Source organism: Chiloscyllium plagiosum, unplaced genomic scaffold (assembly GCF_037043375.1).
Source record: "Chiloscyllium plagiosum isolate Xiang-an unplaced genomic scaffold, Cpla_swu_hap1 HiC_scaffold_14, whole genome shotgun sequence".
Lineage (NCBI taxonomy): Eukaryota > Metazoa > Chordata > Chondrichthyes > Orectolobiformes > Hemiscylliidae > Chiloscyllium > Chiloscyllium plagiosum.
This window is the reverse complement of record NW_028270152.1, coordinates 54,334,129-54,351,624: the sequence shown is the minus strand read 5'-3', so window position 1 is coordinate 54,351,624 and position 17,496 is coordinate 54,334,129. Positions and strand designations below refer to the sequence as shown.

Here is a 17,496-nt window from a genome sequence, read left to right as displayed (position 1 = left end):
ATAACACTTCCACCCATCTGGTAAAGACCCCACCAAGACCAGACCGCTCCAGCACATTGAAAAGATACGGCCATTCCACCCAGTCAAACATCTTCTCTGCATCAAGGGAGACCACCAAGTCTGGAATTGACCTCCACTGGCACATCTGGACCATGTTCAGTACTGGGTAAAAACAATGACTGCAGATTCTGGAAACCAGATTCCGGATTAGTGGTGGTGGAAGAGCAAGCAGTCAGGCAGCATCCAAGGAGCGGTAAAATCGATGTTTCGGGCAAAAGCCCTTCATCAGGAATACCATGTTCAGTAAGGACCTATGGCCCTTAATAAAACCTGTCTGGTCCTCCTTTACAATAGAAGGCAACACCTTATCCAATCTCAACGCTAATGTCTTAGATAAAATTTTAAAATCTGATTTTAGCAGCAAAATGGGCCTATATGAAGCATGATCCTCTGGGGCCTTCCCTCTCTTGACGATGAGAGAAATATTAGTTTCTCTCAAAGAGGGCGGGAGGCGATCCCGAATGTTTGAATAATTGCACATGTCCAGCGTTGGCCCGGCCAATATAATCAGAAATTCCTTATAAACCTCACTTGGAAGGCCATCTGGGCCCTCACTTGGAAGGCCATCTGGGCCGGGTGCCTGACCATTTTGGAGCTGCCTTGCTGCCTCCTGTATCTCTTGCGTTGTTAAGGGAGCATTCAAAAGGGACGCCTGCTCCGGAGTCACACCTGGAAGGTCCTGGTTCTTAAAGAGGGACTCCGATCGGCCTCCTTCCATTGTTTCCAACTCACATCGAGTTGCAGTAGTCTGCTTGTATATTATAACTTCTGCAATCAGACGCTTTTGCAATGCCCGGAATGATGGAGAAAGGGTCGGAATACCTGGGGAAAGGCCGATCCAACGGCACCAAAAGCCCGGCTGGAGCTTCTTCCAATGGACACTATTCTGAAGAGAGTGGCAGCGACAATGAGCACGATGTCGGAATGCGAGTGGGCTCTGACTATCAGGCATCCATTCCAGAATTTAACCCCGGTGCTACGAAATATAACGATAAAGAAATTGGTGGCATGCTGGTTTGGTCCCCTTATCATGTCATTCCAGATATGAAATTGGATGAGTATATTGCAGTTGCAAAGGAGAAGCATGGCTATAATGTGGAACAGGCTTTGGGGATGTTATTCTGGCACAAACACAACATAGAGAAGTCATTGGTCGACTTGCCAAACTTCACCCCTTTTCCAGATTAATGGACAGTAGAAGATAAGGTTCTGTTTGAACAGGCCTTCAGTTTCCATGGAAAGAGCTTTCACAGAATTCAGCAAATGCTACCAGATAAGTCAATTGCAAGTCTAGTGAAGTACTATTACTCGTGGAAGAAAACTCGATCCCGAACAAGTTTGATGGATCGGCAAGCTCGAAAATTAGCAAGTAGAAACAATCAAGATGAAAGTGACGATGGGATGGAGGAAGGAGCTGCAAACGATGTTGCTGACAGTGATTATGATCCCACTAAAGAAACTAAGAAAGAGGGTAATCCTGATCCACCCATGCAGGTCAGCAGAGTTGGTTCAGTCAGGCGTGAGCTTCCAAGTTTGCAGCATCGTCACCACCCTCTTCGATCCAAATGCCAACCACCAAGAAGATGTTGGAGCCATGTCCTGCAGCCCAAATGCAGCAAGTACCATTCTTAGACAGCTTGATATGGAACTAATCTCATTGAAGCGCCAGGTATTTGGATACCTGTAGTGTAGTTTTTAAACTCCCCAGACGTAAATTTTGTTTCTTGTGTACCGTGTATAAAGTAATGAGTTTCATAACAAAAGCTATAATCTTCTCACTGCTAAATAAAGATGGACTTCATACAATTAAAAAAAAAGGGACTCCATCTTTACTAACATGTCCTCACAGCCCTCTGACTGCTACAGCTCAGAGTAGAATTTCCTAAAAGCCATATTAATCTTTTTAGAGTCACAAGTAAGAGTCCGAGTTCCCTCTCTTATAGATGTGATAGATTTGGAGGGGCGAGGGGGAGGGGCACTCTTTTTCCAAGCCAAATAAGCCAGGTATTTACCTGGCCTATCCCATACTCAAATAGCCTTTGTTTCACGAAAGAGATCTCTCTTTTCATTGAGTAAGCACAGAATTCAGAGCAGCCCAGAGAGCTGTAATTCGCTGTAACTTAATCATGGATGGCCTATCAAAACACGTGGTCTCGGCTGCCTCAAGCAGACATTGCTGTTATCCCCTTTGTTGTTTCCGACTAGCTGAATAAGAGATGATTATACCTCTTGCGTAGGCCTTGGCAGTCTCCCAAAGCACAGATATGTTGCTGGTTGTCTAATTTATTAAAGTTCTTTGGGATGCTGCAGATGGATAAAGAAGAAACTTTGGGTATATTGCGATTTCCAAGAGGCATTTGATAAAGTATCACTTAAAACCTACTACACAAGACAAGAGCTCATGTTGTTTGAGTGTAATGTATCAACATGGATAGCATGTGAGTGTTAACCACTAGGAAGCAGAAAATAAGGATAAATGGGCCAATTAAAGTTTGGCAGACTGTAACTAGTGGAGTACTGTAAGGATCAATGCTGTTGCCTCAGTTATTTACAATCTCTATTAATGTTTTGAAAGAAGACACAGACTATGTTATAACTAAGGTTATTGATGATACAAAGAGCATACAAAGGGGGTGGCATGGTGGCTCAGTGGTTGGGTCCCAGATTCGATTCCAGCCTTGGGCGACTGTCTGTGTGGAGTTTGCACATTCTCCCTGTGTCTGCGTGGGTTTCCTCCGGGTGCTCTGGTTTCCTCCCACAGTCCAAAGACGTGCAGGTTAGGTGAATTGGCCATGCTAAATTGTCTGTAGTGTTAGGTGCATTAGTCAGAGGGGAATGGATCTGGATGGGTTACTCTTTGGAGAGTCGGTGTGGACTGGTTGTGCCAAAGGGCTTGTTTCCACACTGTAGGGAATCTAATCTAATCATAGGACATAGGAGCAGAAGTAGGGCTTTCAAGCCTTTAAGTCTATTCCACCATTCAATGAGACCATGACCAATCTGATAATCCTGAATCCATTTTCATGTCTTTTTCTCATAACCTTTGATTCTCTTATTGATTAAATATTTGTCTATCCCATAAATAACTCCACAGATTCACGAGCTGTGAGAAGATATTTCTTCTCATCTTTGTTTTAAATGGGCAGTCACTTACTCTAAGAATAGGCTCTCTTTTTCTAAACATTCCTGCAAGGGCAAGTAACCTATAAGACCATAAGATGTATGAACAGAAGTAGGTCATTCCATCCATCAAGATTGCTCTTCTGTTCAATGAGATCATTGCTGATCTGATAATCCTCATCCATTTTCCTGCTTTTCCCCCATAGCCGGAATTCCCTCACTGTTTAAAAATCTATCTTCCTCAGCCTTGAATATATTTAATGACCCAGACTCAACCCAGACTCAGTCTGTGGTAAAGAATTCCCCAGATTCATGACCCTTTGAGAGGGAGAGTTAGTCAAGAAAACTGAGAAGAATACAAAGAGCCTGCAAAGGAACACACAAAACTTAAGTGAGTGGGCAATAAATTAACAGATGGAGGAAATGGGAGGAAGAATAGATGAATGGAATATTATTTAAATGGAGAGAGATTACAGAATACTACCCTACACAGGAATCTGATTATTCTTCTGTATAAATCACAAGAAGTTAGCATGAATGTACACGAAGTAATGAAGAAGGCAAAAGGGATTTTGGCCTTTATTATCAAAGTAGTATCAAAACAGCATGGTTTTGCCATAGTTGTGTAAGGTATTGGTGAGAGTGTTGTGATGTAAACTGTGTGATTTATATACCCTTCTAAAATCATTTATTACAATTTTGGGCTGTTGGATCATAGATTAATGGGAGATTGGTTCTCTGTGTGTCTGAAGTTGATATTTAATAATCTCTCTGTAGCCATGTGCTTTCTAGCTTTTGAGGACCTACCTTAGAATTAATGGGTTTTGTGTACATGAGCAGACTTTATGACCAAACAAGACATACAAGCTTCAGTTTAGAAGGAGAGTTTTTCTTAAGGTTAAGGAAAATACACATTGCTTAGAAAGAGATTTTTTTTTTGTTTTACTTTGAGTTTTGGGGCAATTTTGTAATGTCCCTGGATGACAGTGGCTGTCTTCTGCTTCTGGCTTAGAGTAAATATTTAGTGTTAGTCTGAGACCAAAACTATTGGGATAAAACCCTGAATAAATTAGTTAAAACTGAGTCAGCCTATGCTTAAGTGCATGAACAGCTTAAGGAAGAAGCAGCCTGCAGTTTCAGAGGAATGGAACAGAGGTTGGGTCATTGGGTATATTCCAGACTGAGTAGTTCAGATTTTGATCAGCAATTGTATCGGTGATTTTGAGGAACAAGTATAAAATTGGATTTAAGATGATAATCAGATCAGCCATGATCTTAGCAAATGGTGGAGCAGGATGGATGGGCTGAATGGCATTCTCCTGCCCTTAGCTCTTCGGATTGGAAGATAGCAGTTTACATGGGATGTCCATGGTTACAAAATCATTTTCAAAGGGTTTCTTGAAAGAACAACTTTTGAGAATCTCTGCTTCAGAGAGGGAATTCTGCCAGCTTTACCCAATCTGGCGAACATGTGGCTCCACAACAATGCCATTGGTTCCCAATTGCCTCCAGAAATAGCCTAGAAAGCCAATCATTTTGACCAAACCACTACAAGCTATTGAATTAGAATAAAACTGACCCACTGCTTGGCATCAATCCTGATATCAGATATGACAAAAGCATTGTTAACCCTGTAAAGACTTCCTCGCTAATATTAAAAGACATGTGCCAAAATAGGCAGAGCTGTCCCAAAAATTAGTCAATTAATATTTGTCATAGTCATAGCCATGGAATCAAAACTTACTGCCAATGACCCAGACTCATCCATTACCTTCCCTGAGTATGACCTGTTCCGCAGTAAGCACAGACTCAGCAGAGGAGAAAACACAGGTTTAATCAACTTGGCGAAACCAGACGGGGAATGCAATTCCAATGGAATCAGAAGAAATTGTAGAATATGACTCCAAACCATCTGATTAGCATGTGACAAATACAAGAATTACACTTTCTCAATTATCGGACAGCAGCGATTCCACTCTTCTAATTCTAATGACCCAGTTGTCATTTTCTCTGCTTTTATTTTCTGAATTATTACAGTTTTATTGAGGGTTAATCAGAACTGAGAGAAGTTCTTGTGTTCATAGCACTGCAAAAATAAACCCTGAATGCTCATTTGCCAAGATGGAGGACGGGAAAAATTACTGGCTGTAACAGCTGCTCCTTTTTTGAGGTATTTTGGGTGCTGGAGGTGATTTCCTCGGATTCCAGGAGCAGCAATTACTGTTTTATATAGTGTTGCATCGTTTCCGAGAGAGAGAGAGAGAGAAAACCTGCACAGTTACTGCCTTTGCTGTTTGAATTCATGTATTGCTGGACATCGGAGTACATCTGGGAAAATTAACAAACAGTGAAACTCACAACTAATCTTGGAGGAACTGCTGGGCGAAGTTCACTGCACAGAATCAGACAAGTAAATTGTTGTTTTTAAGTGTGGCCTACAGAGAATCTGCACTAGTGAGTAGAGTGGGTTCTTTCTTGATTATGTTTTTGGAGATATGTCTCTTGATTAAACTTAAAATATAAGCCATAACTATTAATTTAACCTGGGGCAGTGTTTGTAGAGGAATAAGACAGTGTTATTTTCTGGGTCTGCAAATTGTGAAGGAGCAAAACTGGCCTTTAGTAGAGTGATATGTACTTCTTGTCAGAAGTGGGAGTTTAAAGAGAGTTTAAGGGTTACTGCAGATTATATCTGCCATAAATGCTGCTGGTTGCGAATCTTATCAGATCGAACAGATTGGTTGGAGATGCAGTTAGAAGCAATGAGGAATTTGCAACAGCAACAGTATGTGATGGATGGCAGTTATAGGAAGGGGGAAAGTCTCAGATACAGTCACATAGATGGGTAAACTCTAGGAAAGGTAAGAGAGGTAGGCAGCTAGTGCAGGAGTCTTTTATGGATATACCCATTTCAAACAGATGTGCTGTTTTGGAAAATGTAGGGGGTGATGGATTCTCGGGGAACATAGCATGAACAGCCAAGTTTCTAGTATTGAGACTGGCTCTAATGCAATGAGGGGTGGGTCAGGTTTCAAGAGATCAATTGAGTTAGGCGATTCTCTAGTCCGAGGTACAGACAGATGTTTCTGTAGCCAGCAGCGAAAAATCAGAATGGTGTGTTACTTCCCTGGTGCCAGGATCAAGGATGTCTCCGAGAGGTGCAGAATGTTCTCACGGGGGTGAACATGCATTCAAGTGTTAGGTGAATTAGTCAAAGGGAAATGGGCCTGGGTGGGCTATTCTTCAGAGGGTCTGTGTGGACTTGTTGGGCCTGTTTCCACACTGTAGGGAATCTAATTTAATTTTGATGGGACTGAGTATCATACCCAGGTTGCAGGTCAGAAACAAATCCTGCTTATAATAGTAGTTAAATCTCAGTCAATTTCACATATTACCCTGTACTCTGGGCCCAGAGAAGTGGAAGATACGCTCCTCCTCTTGATGAAAGTGCAAATGATCAAGGACTACATCCACCAGTTTATCCAAGGGATATGCTTTACAAAGTGGAAGGCTGTCTTCAAGGTAAGAAGGGATGACTTAGGATGTGTGGCTTGGAAAAGTAGACTCCAAGGCAAGAGTGTAAATGATATGTGGAACTTGTTCAAGGGGCAACTATTGAGTGTCCTTGATAATTATGTACCGGTCAGGCAGGTAGGAAAGGGTCGTGCGAGGGAGCCGTGGTTTAATAAGGAATTGGAATCCCTTGTTAAATGGAAGAGGGCGGCCTATCTCAAGATGAGACGTGAAGGTTCAAGTGGGGCGATTGAGAGTTATAGGGTAGCCAGGAAGGACCTGAAGAGAAAGCTAAAAGCAGCAAGGAGGGGACATGAAAGGTCCTTAGTAGATAGGATTAGGGAAAACCCTAAGGCTTTCTATAGGTATGTTAGGAATAAAAGAATGACTAGGGTAGGAATAGGTCCAGTCAAGGATAGTAGGGGGAAGTTGCGTGTGGAGGCGGAAGAGATTGGGGAGACACTGAATGAATACTTTTCTTCAGTATTCACTCAGGAACAGGGCATTGTTGTCGATGAGAATACTGAGGCACAAATAAGTAGAATGGATGGCTTTGAGGTATGTAGAGAAGAGGTGTTGGAAATCCTGGAAAAGGTGAAAATAGATAAGTCCCCTGGGCCTGATGGCATTTATCCTAGGATTCTCTGGGAAGCAAGGGAGGAGATTGCAGAGCCATTGGCCTTGATTTTTATGTCCTCTTTGTCTACAGGAGTAGTCCCAGAAGACTGGAGGATAGCAAATGTGGTTCCCTTGTTCAAAAAGGGGAGTAGGGATAGCCCTAGTAACTATAGGCCAGTGAGTCTCACTTCTGTTGTGGGCAAAGTCTTAGAGAGAATTGTAAGGGATAGGATTTATGCACATCTAGATAGGAATAATGTGATCAAGGATAGTCAGCATGGTTTTGTGAAGGGCAAGTCGTGCCTCACAAACCTTATTGAATTCTTTGAAAAGGTGACGAAGGAGGTTGATGAGGGGAAAGCGGTAGATGTGGTATATATGGATTTTAGTAAGGCGTTTGATAAGGTTCCCCATGGTAGGCTACTGCAGAAAATACGGAGATATGGCATTGAGGGTGAGTTGGAGGTTTGGATTAGGAATTGGCTGGATGGAAGAAGACAGAGGGTAGTAGTTGATGGCAAAGTTTCTTCATGGAGTGCCGTCACTAGCGGTGTTCCGCAAGGATCTGTTTTGGGACCATTGCTGTTTGTCATTTTTATAAATGACCTGGAAGAGGGGTTAGAAGGTTGGGTGAGCAAGTTTGCGGATGACACGAAAGTCGGAGGAGTTGTTGACAGTGAGGAAGCATGTGGCAGGTTACAGCAGGATATAGAGAAGCTGCAGAGCTGGGCAGAAAGGTGGCAGATGGAATTCAATGTAGCTAAGTGCGAGGTGATTCACTTTGGGAAGAATAACAAAAAGATGGGGTACTGGGCTAATGGTCGGATACTTGGTAGTGTGGATGAGCAGAGGGATCTTGGTGTCCATGTACACAGATCTCTGAAAGTTGCCACCCAGGTAAATAGTGCGGTGAGGAAGGCATATGGCGTACTGGCTTTTATTGGTAGAGGAATTGAGTTCCGGAGTCCTGAGGTCATGATGCAGTTGTATAGGACTCTGGTACGGCCGCATCTGGAATATTGTGTGCAGTTTTGGTCGCCATACTATAGGAAGGATGTGGAGGCATTGGAACGGGTGCAGAGGAGGTTTACCAGGATGTTGCCTGGTATGGAAGGAAAATCGTATGAGGAAAGACTGAGGCACTTGGGGCTGTTTTCACTAGAGAAAAGAAGGTTTAGGGGTGACTTGATTGAGGTGTACAAGATGATTAGGGGGTTAGATAGGGTCGACAGTATGAACCTTTTCCCGCGTATTGAGTCGGGTATTACAAGGGGGCATAGCTTTAAATTAAGGGGGAGTAGATATAGGACTGATGTTAGGGGTAGGTTCTTCACTCAGCGAGTCGTTAGTTCATGGAATGCCCTGCCAGTAACAGTGGTGGACTCTCCCTCTTTATGGGCATTTAAGAGGGCATTGGATAGGTATATGGAGGATAGTGGGTTAGTGTAGTTTAGGTGGGCTTGGATCGGCGCAACATCGAGGGCCCAAGGGCCTGTACTGCGCTGTATTCTTCTATGTTCTATGTTCTATGTTCTAAGGTTTAAACAGGAATTAAAAAACACAATTGTCTTCTACTGTTTATACTAAGCACTTCCAATTGCAAAGTAACAATTATGTCTTGTATTGATGTGCTGACTTTAACATGTTAGAAGTTTCCAAAACCATTCACTATTGTGCTATTGAAGCCGATTTGACATTTGACTGCTTAAGACAAAATGCCCAATTGTTCAGTGTAACGAGCATCTTGTCAGAAGAAAGAGAGATAGATGTGTGGGGAGTAAATGTCAGAGCTCGGAGTTTTGTCAATTGATGGTACAGCTGCTCAGGTGGAGTGATTAACATTAGAGTTGGAAGGGATGAGACCATGAATTAATTTGAAAATGAAGATGAGAATTATAAGTTTGAGACATTGTTGAACTGGGAGCTAATTAAGATCACTGAGCACAGATTTTGGAATTTGATGCAAAAAGAGAAACATAGTTTAGAGCAACTTTTAGTTAATGGTTAGTTGACAGTGGGAGGGTGACTAAGTATAAGGTTAGATTCAGTTAAGGAGGTGGAAATAAGGGCTCATATTATAGATTTATAGCCAGAGCCTCATCCCATGATCAAATATGACTCCAAACTTTCAGCAAGTCCATATTGGTAATAGTCACTGGTCAGACAGAGGAGTAGATATAGAGATTGTGAGATGGATAAAAAATGCTTTAATCTTCCCAATATTTATTTGGAAGAAATGTATTTTTATTTAGTACTCTCTGATATATAAATAATCTTGACAATTTAGTGAGTGTGTTGAGATAGATAGGTGGATGTTATTCGTGGAAATATGGAAATTGATGTGTTTTAGGATGAAGTCACTGAGATGCTGCATTAAGATGAAAAGCATGAGATCAAGGATAGATCCTTGGGATAGAATGGTATGGAATTAGGAACAGAAGCCATTGCAAGTGAAACTCTGGCTAAGGCTAGATAGATAAGAATTGAATCAGCCAAGTCCATTCACCAGCTGGATGACAATTGAAAGTGAAAGAATCAAACGTTGAGTCTTAGGAAAAGTGGAATGAATTTGCAAGGTTACAACATAAACCAAGTTTTCGGATGAGAAATATTGTCAGCAATGGCCAACAGTTGCATAATGGAAGGGGTTAAGGTCATTGTTTTTGATGGGAGGTGTGACAATAAAAGAATTTTAGGCAAAAGGCCAAAATGTGATAAGAATAAATTGTTAACAATGTCAGCTGATAGGGAAACTATGGTATTTTCTCAGTTGACCATTCCTGGTATCTTGTCATATTTGCCACTTCTACCAGTATGTAGTGTCAGGGTTATTTGAGGTAGTTTGCTTCCAATAATTTTTATCTACCTTGCTTTACTTTGGACTCATCTAATGATTGTCATAGAGGATACACACCACTGTAGAGCATCTACAGAAGAGGTACCATCTTAGACATCAAGAAAGTTTATTAATGATTGCAGTACGTACACTTACATTTGGTCAGGCACAATGACTAGAACCTCAGGGAGCTGATATAGGTCCATCTCCTCCCTCCAAAAGCTAGAAGAAGACTCCATAACTCCACCCACAAACTAGGTGTGACATCAGTAAAATGGGTGGAGCCAATGTAATGTGAATGGTAACTCCTTCTGAAGTATTACCCAATTCAACAGGAATGAGGAAGCAAAGTTAGGTGGTGAACAGTTTTGTGGAAATAAGGTCAAGAGAGCAGCAAAGTAAGGTTAAGAGAGGCTTCATGAACAAGAAGAAATCAAAAAGGGCACAAGGGAGAGATAGGAGAGAAACCTAAGAAAGGCACAAGTTCAAGGCTAAGGCAGCTGGTATCTTAGAGGAAGCTTGGTTCTGTGTATTAAGATAAAGGAGAAAGGGAGGAAGGTAAAGAAGTAACTGATCAGACTCTCCTAATCTTTGTGACAAAGAAGTTCAAAGTTCCCCACATGAGGATTCACATGACAGCGCTGCTTCAATATGTCAGTCTGATGTTGTTTGGTTAATATACATTTATAAAAGGTTATGCTAATTTGCCAGTAACTTAAATGAACTTCCATTTGTAGTGAGCAAGCCCGTTGCTAATGAAATAGTTTGACCACTCTGCGTATGTGTGCTGTGGAGAAAATGAGGACTGAAGATGCTGGAGATCAGAGTCAAAAAGTATGGCACTGGAAAAATATTGCAGATCAGGCAGTATCTGAGGAGCAGGAGAGTCAACATTGTGGGCACAATGATGAAAGGCTTACGCCCGAAACGTTGACTCTCCTGCTCTTCGGATGCTGCTTGACCTGCTGTGCTTTTCCAGCGCCACGCTTTTTGCCTATGTGTGCTGTGGACAAGTGATTTCGAGGCTTTAAATGATAGGTATAAAGTGGATCAGGCAAGCAATTTATTTTCTGCAACAAATGTCTGCTGAAGGTTCTGGCAGGCATCTGTGATACATTAGGAATAGTTGTGTATATGCATCCAGTGTTCCACCTGGAGAGGAGAAGCAAGACTACATTATAAGATGTTTTAAAGCAAGTGTTAACATGTGTATTTTAAGCACATCTACACTTCTGCTAAGGTAGAAGACAAAAAAAAATAAGGTGAATATGTTAGGAGGTCATCAACGAAAATCAACCACAATAAATTCTAGACTGTGGTTTCAGAATGAGTCACAGACCACATATGAAAGTGGAAACTGCTAAATTCATTACAATTACTGTCATAGAGCTTTATGACCTTTCTCAGAAATTAGCTTCCCACGTTGCAGCGGCCTTATGGCATTTGCTATTTTCTGCCTTTGGAATAAGGATCTGTGCATGGCCACAATGGAGTGAATGGTCTTGCATGATGCAAATTTCTATGCCTTTACTCCAAGGTATTGCAAGAAGTAGGTGTGGAAGTCATTGATGCATTAGCCCAAACTTTTCCAGAAGATTCTTGTTTTCTGTTTGGATTTGGGAGTTGCTAGCATCATTCCATTATTTTAAAAATGTAATCACGATTAATAAGAAATCAGAAGCCCATTCGTGTAAAGGATGCCATGGGCAAGTCACAAAAATTTGCTGACAAGGACAAAATGACCGAGTACTTGATCAAAAGTAAGCTGAACTGTCGGAGGTAGTACAGGCATTTATTTTTAAGGGCAAATCATGTCTAATTAATTGAGTTATTTTTTAAGAAGAAGGGATCAGTTCTGGGACCTCTTTTATTTGCCATTTCTATAAACTATTTAGATGAGAATAGAGAAGGCATGGTTAGTAAGTTTGTGGACGACACCAAAATTGGCAGCAGAGTAGACAGTGAAAGCTTTCTAAGAGTATAAGGGGATCTTGATCAAATGGGTCAATGAGCTGAAAAATGGCCAATGGAGTTCAATTCGGATAAATGCGAGGTATTGCATTTTGGTAAAATTAACAAGGGTAGGATATGTACAATTAATTGTGGGGCCTTCACTATAACAGAGAGACTTCAGGGTTCAGGTACGTAATTCTTTAAGCTTTGCATCACATATGGATAGGCTGGTTGAAACGGCTTGCCTTCATTCCTCAGTCCTTTGGGTATAGGAGTTGGACAGTCAGGTTCATCCAGAGAGGGTTCAGAAAAGATTCACCAGGATGTTGCTGAGTACAGAAGGTTTAGTTATAAAGAAAGGCTGGATAAGCTGGGACTTTTTTTTTACTGTAGTTTTAGAGGTTGAGAGGTGATCTTTACAGAGGGTTATAAAATCATGAGAAGTATAGATAAGGTGTCTTTTTCCCTAGGATGGATGATTTCAAGACTAAGGGATATATTTTTAAGGTGAGAGGTGAGAGATTTAAAAAAAGACAAAAGAGCAAATTTTTTACACAAAGGATAGTTTGCATGTGGAATGAACTTCCTGAGGAAGTGGTGGACGCAGGCGCAGTTACAACATTTAAAAGACATTTCGATAAGTGCCTAAACAGGAAAGGTTTGGTTGGTTATGGGCTCGGAACAAGCAGCTGGGAGTAGTTTAGTTTGGGAATATGCTCGGCGTAGACTGGTTGGACTAAATGGTCTGTTGCTGTGATGTATAAATCTATCTATAAGTAGTTAGTGTGCTATTTAAGGCAGTCTCTACAAAAGTTATTCATGTTGATTTTCAGAAGGCATTCGACACATTGCCACATAAATGACTGCTAGCAAGGATGAGAACGTTTGAATTTGGATTGGATAGAGAATTGTTATGAGAGAAGAGGGAAATACATATGCATTCAATTTAAAAGGCTGTGACTAGCAATGTCCATCATAGATCTGTGCTGGAGCTACCATTTTTCTCTGTACAGTAGCGCCTCGACATACGAACGACCCCGTTCATGAACAAATCGGTTTACGAACAGGATTGTACGTAAAATTTTGCTTCAACGTACGTACGACATTCAAGGTACAACCGAAGGTACAAACGCAAAAAGCCTGTGGTTTCATTGTCATTGTTCTGCTTTGCTACGCACGCTTTGAACGCAAAAGCTCTCGGGCCCCGCGTGATCTCATTCAGTTCGTCTTTGGCGTGTGCGCTGTGAACATCCAACGTCCAAGCATTCTTAAGCTTTTTTTTTGTTTTTTGCATTAAATTAGCCCTCATTATGGCTCCCAAGAAAGTGAAAAGTGGTAATGATAGTGGTGTTAAGAAGCCTAAACGTATTACTGTGGAAACGAAGAAGGAAATAATAGCTAAACATGAGAATAGTGCTCGCGTATCTGATCTCGCTTTGCAGTATGACATGGCGAAATTGACTATCTGTACTATCCTGAAGAACAAAGAGGCACTAAAAGCAGCTGACATGGCTAAAGGAGTGACTATTTTAATGAAGCAAAGGCCTAAATTGTTAGACGAGGTTGAAAAATTATTATTAGTTTGGATAAATCAAAAAGAGCTTGCTGGAGATAGTGTTAACAAGACTATAATCTGCGAGAAGGCTCTACACATACACCGTGATTTGTTGGCAAAACCGCCGAGTACAAGTACTGCTCGCGTTGAAGAATTTAAAGCCTGCAGAGGCTGGTTTGATAAATTTCGTCAACGAACTGGAATCCATAGTATAATAAGGCATGGAGAAGCGGCTAGTTCAGACAAAAAAGGCAGTGGAGGAAGTTGTGAAGGAATTCAATAAGTTTGTCGAAGATGAAGGTTATGTTTCACATCAAGTTTTTAACTGTAATGAAACTGGATTTTTCTGGAAAAAAATGCCCATAAGGACCTACATAACCCAAGAGGAGAAGGCACTACCGGGCCACAAATCAATGAAGGACAGGTTAACGCTTTTATTGTGCGCGAATGCAAGTGGGGATTGCAAGATTAAGCCTCTATTAGTCTACCACTCTGAAAATCTTCACGTTTTTAAACGCAATAATGTGTTGAAGGCTAAACTCCTGGTAATGTGGAGGGCGAATAGCAAGGCTTGGGTCACGCGAATGATATTTATGGAATGGTTGACGGAAGTTTTTGCACCAGCTGTCAAGGAATATCTCGAAAAAAATAATTTGCCACTTAAGTGTCTTCTAGTAATGGACAATGCTCCTGCCCATCCTCCAAATTTGGAAGAAGACTTGGACATTGAATACGACTTCATAAAAGTAAAGCTACTTCCTCCCAACACCACTCCTCTCATCCAACCCATGGCCCAGAATGTCATTGCAAATTCCAAAAAAATTATATACGAAGGCTCTGTTCGCCAGGTGTTTCCAGGTCACCAACGATACAGATTTGACTCTTAGTCAGTACTGGAAGGATCACTTCAATATCCTCCACTACATAAGCCTTATTGATAAGGCATGGAACGAGGTCTCTTTCTGTACGTTGCAGTTGGCCTGGAGAAACTTTGGCCAGATTGTGTACCTGAGAGAGACTTCGAGGGTTTTGAGGAGGAGACATCAGTAAATGTAGTGAACGAGATTGTGACTCTGGGCCAATATATGGGCTTGGAGGTCGATGAGGATGATGTGGTGGAGCTGGTGGAGGACCACAGACAAGAACTCAGCACAGAAGATCTTGTTGAATTGCAACAGGAGCAGGTGAAGATTATGCACCAGGACATTCTGGGGAGGAGGAAGAAGAGAGGGAAGATGTATCAAGTGTTCAAATCAAAGACATTTGTAGCAAATGGAGTGAAGTGCATCCCCCTAACAAAACTGTGACCAACAGAGCAGTGAACATTTTAAATGACAATGCGATGTCCCATTTTCGGAAAATTCTGCAACAAAGGAAAAAAACAAGTTCTCTGGATCGTTTTCTTGTGGCATCACCAACCTCCAAAATCCAAAAAAGAGAAAAGACTCCGGAAATATCCGAACAATGGGAAAATTGATTTAGTTCGTGAACTTTTCGGTTCTGTATTTGTAAATGTCCTGGAATAGAGATATTCATAGTTAAACTTGCTGTTAACGCTAAGTTGAAACATTAGCACGTGCAGATCAGTTTAGAAACGTTGGTGAGAAATTGATAGATTCTTTTGAGTATAATTGAATACAACACACTTTAACATGGAAACTTGTGAGGTCATCCATTTGGATAAATGCAGAAGGAGGCCATTTGGCCCATCATGTCTGCAATGGCTCCTGAGTATCATGACCTTACGCCATTCTCCCTTTCTTCCACCCTTTCCTGTAACCATGCATATTCTTATCTTTTAAGTAACCATCTCATGGCTCTTGAATGTCTTGACTGAGATTGCTTCACGCAATGGGGCACAGGTCTCTGGCGCAGAGTCTGTCCCTGCTGCTCAGAGGGGAAAGGGGACGAGGAGCAGACCTTTAGTCACTGGGGACTCCATAGTTAGGGGGACTGATAGGAGGTTTTATGGGAACGAGAGAGACTCATGATTGGTTTGTTGTCTCCCAGGTGCAGGGTTCATGATGTCTCTGATCATGTTTTCGGGATCCTTGAGGGGGAGGGAGAGCAGCCCCAAGTCGTGGTCCACATAGGCACCAACAACAGAGGTAGGAAGAAAGGTGGGGATCTGAGTCAGAAATTCAGGGAACTAGGTTGGAAGCTTAGAGCGAGAACAAACAGATTGTTATCTCTGGTTTATTGCCCGTGCCACATGCTATTGAAGCAAGGAACAGGGAGAGAGTGGAGCTGAACACATCACTGCAGGGATGGTGCAAGAGGGAGGGTTTTGGATTCTTGGATACTTGGAGTTCATTCTGGGGAAGGTGGGTCCTTGACAAACAGGATGGTCTTCAATTGAACCAAACGGGTACCAATATCCTGGGGGAGAAATTTGCCAGTGCTCTTCAGGGGGTTTTAAACTAATGCAGCAGGGGATGGGAACCTGAATTTTAGTTCCAGTGTACTGGAGGTTGAGGGTAGTAAGGTCAGGGATAGGTTTACAAGGTCGTGAGAGGGCACCGGAAATCAGGGTGTTGGTTTGAAATGTGTGTACTTCAATGACAGGAGCATCTGGAATAAGGTGGGTGAGCCTGCAGTATGGGTTGATACCTGGAATTTTGACATGGTGGCATGGTTAGAGGAGGGACAGGAATGGTTGTTGCAGATTCCAGGATTTTGATGTTTCAGCAAAAATAAAGATTATGATAAAAGAGGAGGAAGTATGGCATTGTTAATCAAGGTAGTATTACAACAGCTGAGAGAACATTTGCGGACTCACCCACTGAGGTAGTTTGGGCTGAAGTTAGAAACAGGAAAGGAGATGTCACCCTATTGGCAGTTTTCTATAGGCCTCCGAATTATTCCAGGCATGTAGAAGAAAGGATAGCAAATAGGAGTGAGAGTAACAGGGTAGTTGTTATTGGGGACTATAACTTCCCCAATATTAACTGGGAATACTACAGCTCAAGTAGTTTAGATGGCCAGTTTTTGTCCAATGTATGCAGGAGGGTTTCCTGACACAATATGTAGACAGGCCAACATGGAGCGATGCCATATTGGATTTGGTACTGGGGAATGAACCTGGCCTAGTGTTAGATTTGGGGGTAGGTGAGCACTTTGGCGATAGTGACCATAATTTGGTTACGTTTACAATAGCAATGGGCAGGGATAGGTATATACCGCAGAGAAAAAGGTATAACTGGGGTAAAGGCAATTATGATGCGATTAGGCAAGATTTAGGATGCATAGGATGGGGAAGGAAACTGCAGGGGATGGACACACTTGAAATGTGGAGTTTATTGAAGGAACAGCTATTAGGGGTCCTTGATAAGTATATACCTATCAGGCAGGGAGATAGTTGTCAAGAGAGGGAGCCATGGTTTACTAAAGAAGTTGAAGCTTTTGTCAAGATGAAGAAGAAGGCTTATGTGAAGATGAGGTGTGAAGGCTCAGATAGGGGGCTTAAGAGTTATAAGTTAGCCAGAAAAGATCTAAAGAGAGGGCTAAGAAGAGCCAGGGAGGAACATGAGAAGTTGTTGGCGGATAGGATCAAGGAAAACCCTGAGGCTGTCTATTGGTAAATCAGGAATAAAAGAATGACTAGAGTAAGATTATGGCCAATCAATGATAGTGGTGGAAAGTTGTGTGTGGAATCTAAGGATAAAGGGGAAGCACTTAATGAATAATTTTTGTCAGTATTCACATTGGAAAAGGGCAACGTTAGTGAGAATACGGAGATACAGGCTACAGATTTCGATGTGGTTGTGGTTGACAAAGAGGAGGTTTTAGTAATTTTGGAGGATCTGAAAATAGATAAGACCCTAGGGCCGAATGGGATTTC

General features: G+C 41.9%; 1 pseudogene; it reads left to right on the top strand.

Moving 5' to 3' along the window:
* The first annotated feature begins 768 nt into the window (after positions 1 to 768).
* Positions 769 to 1,845, top strand: LOC122559211 (REST corepressor 3-like; annotated as a pseudogene).
* Positions 1,846 to 17,496: the final 15,651 nt, after the last annotated feature.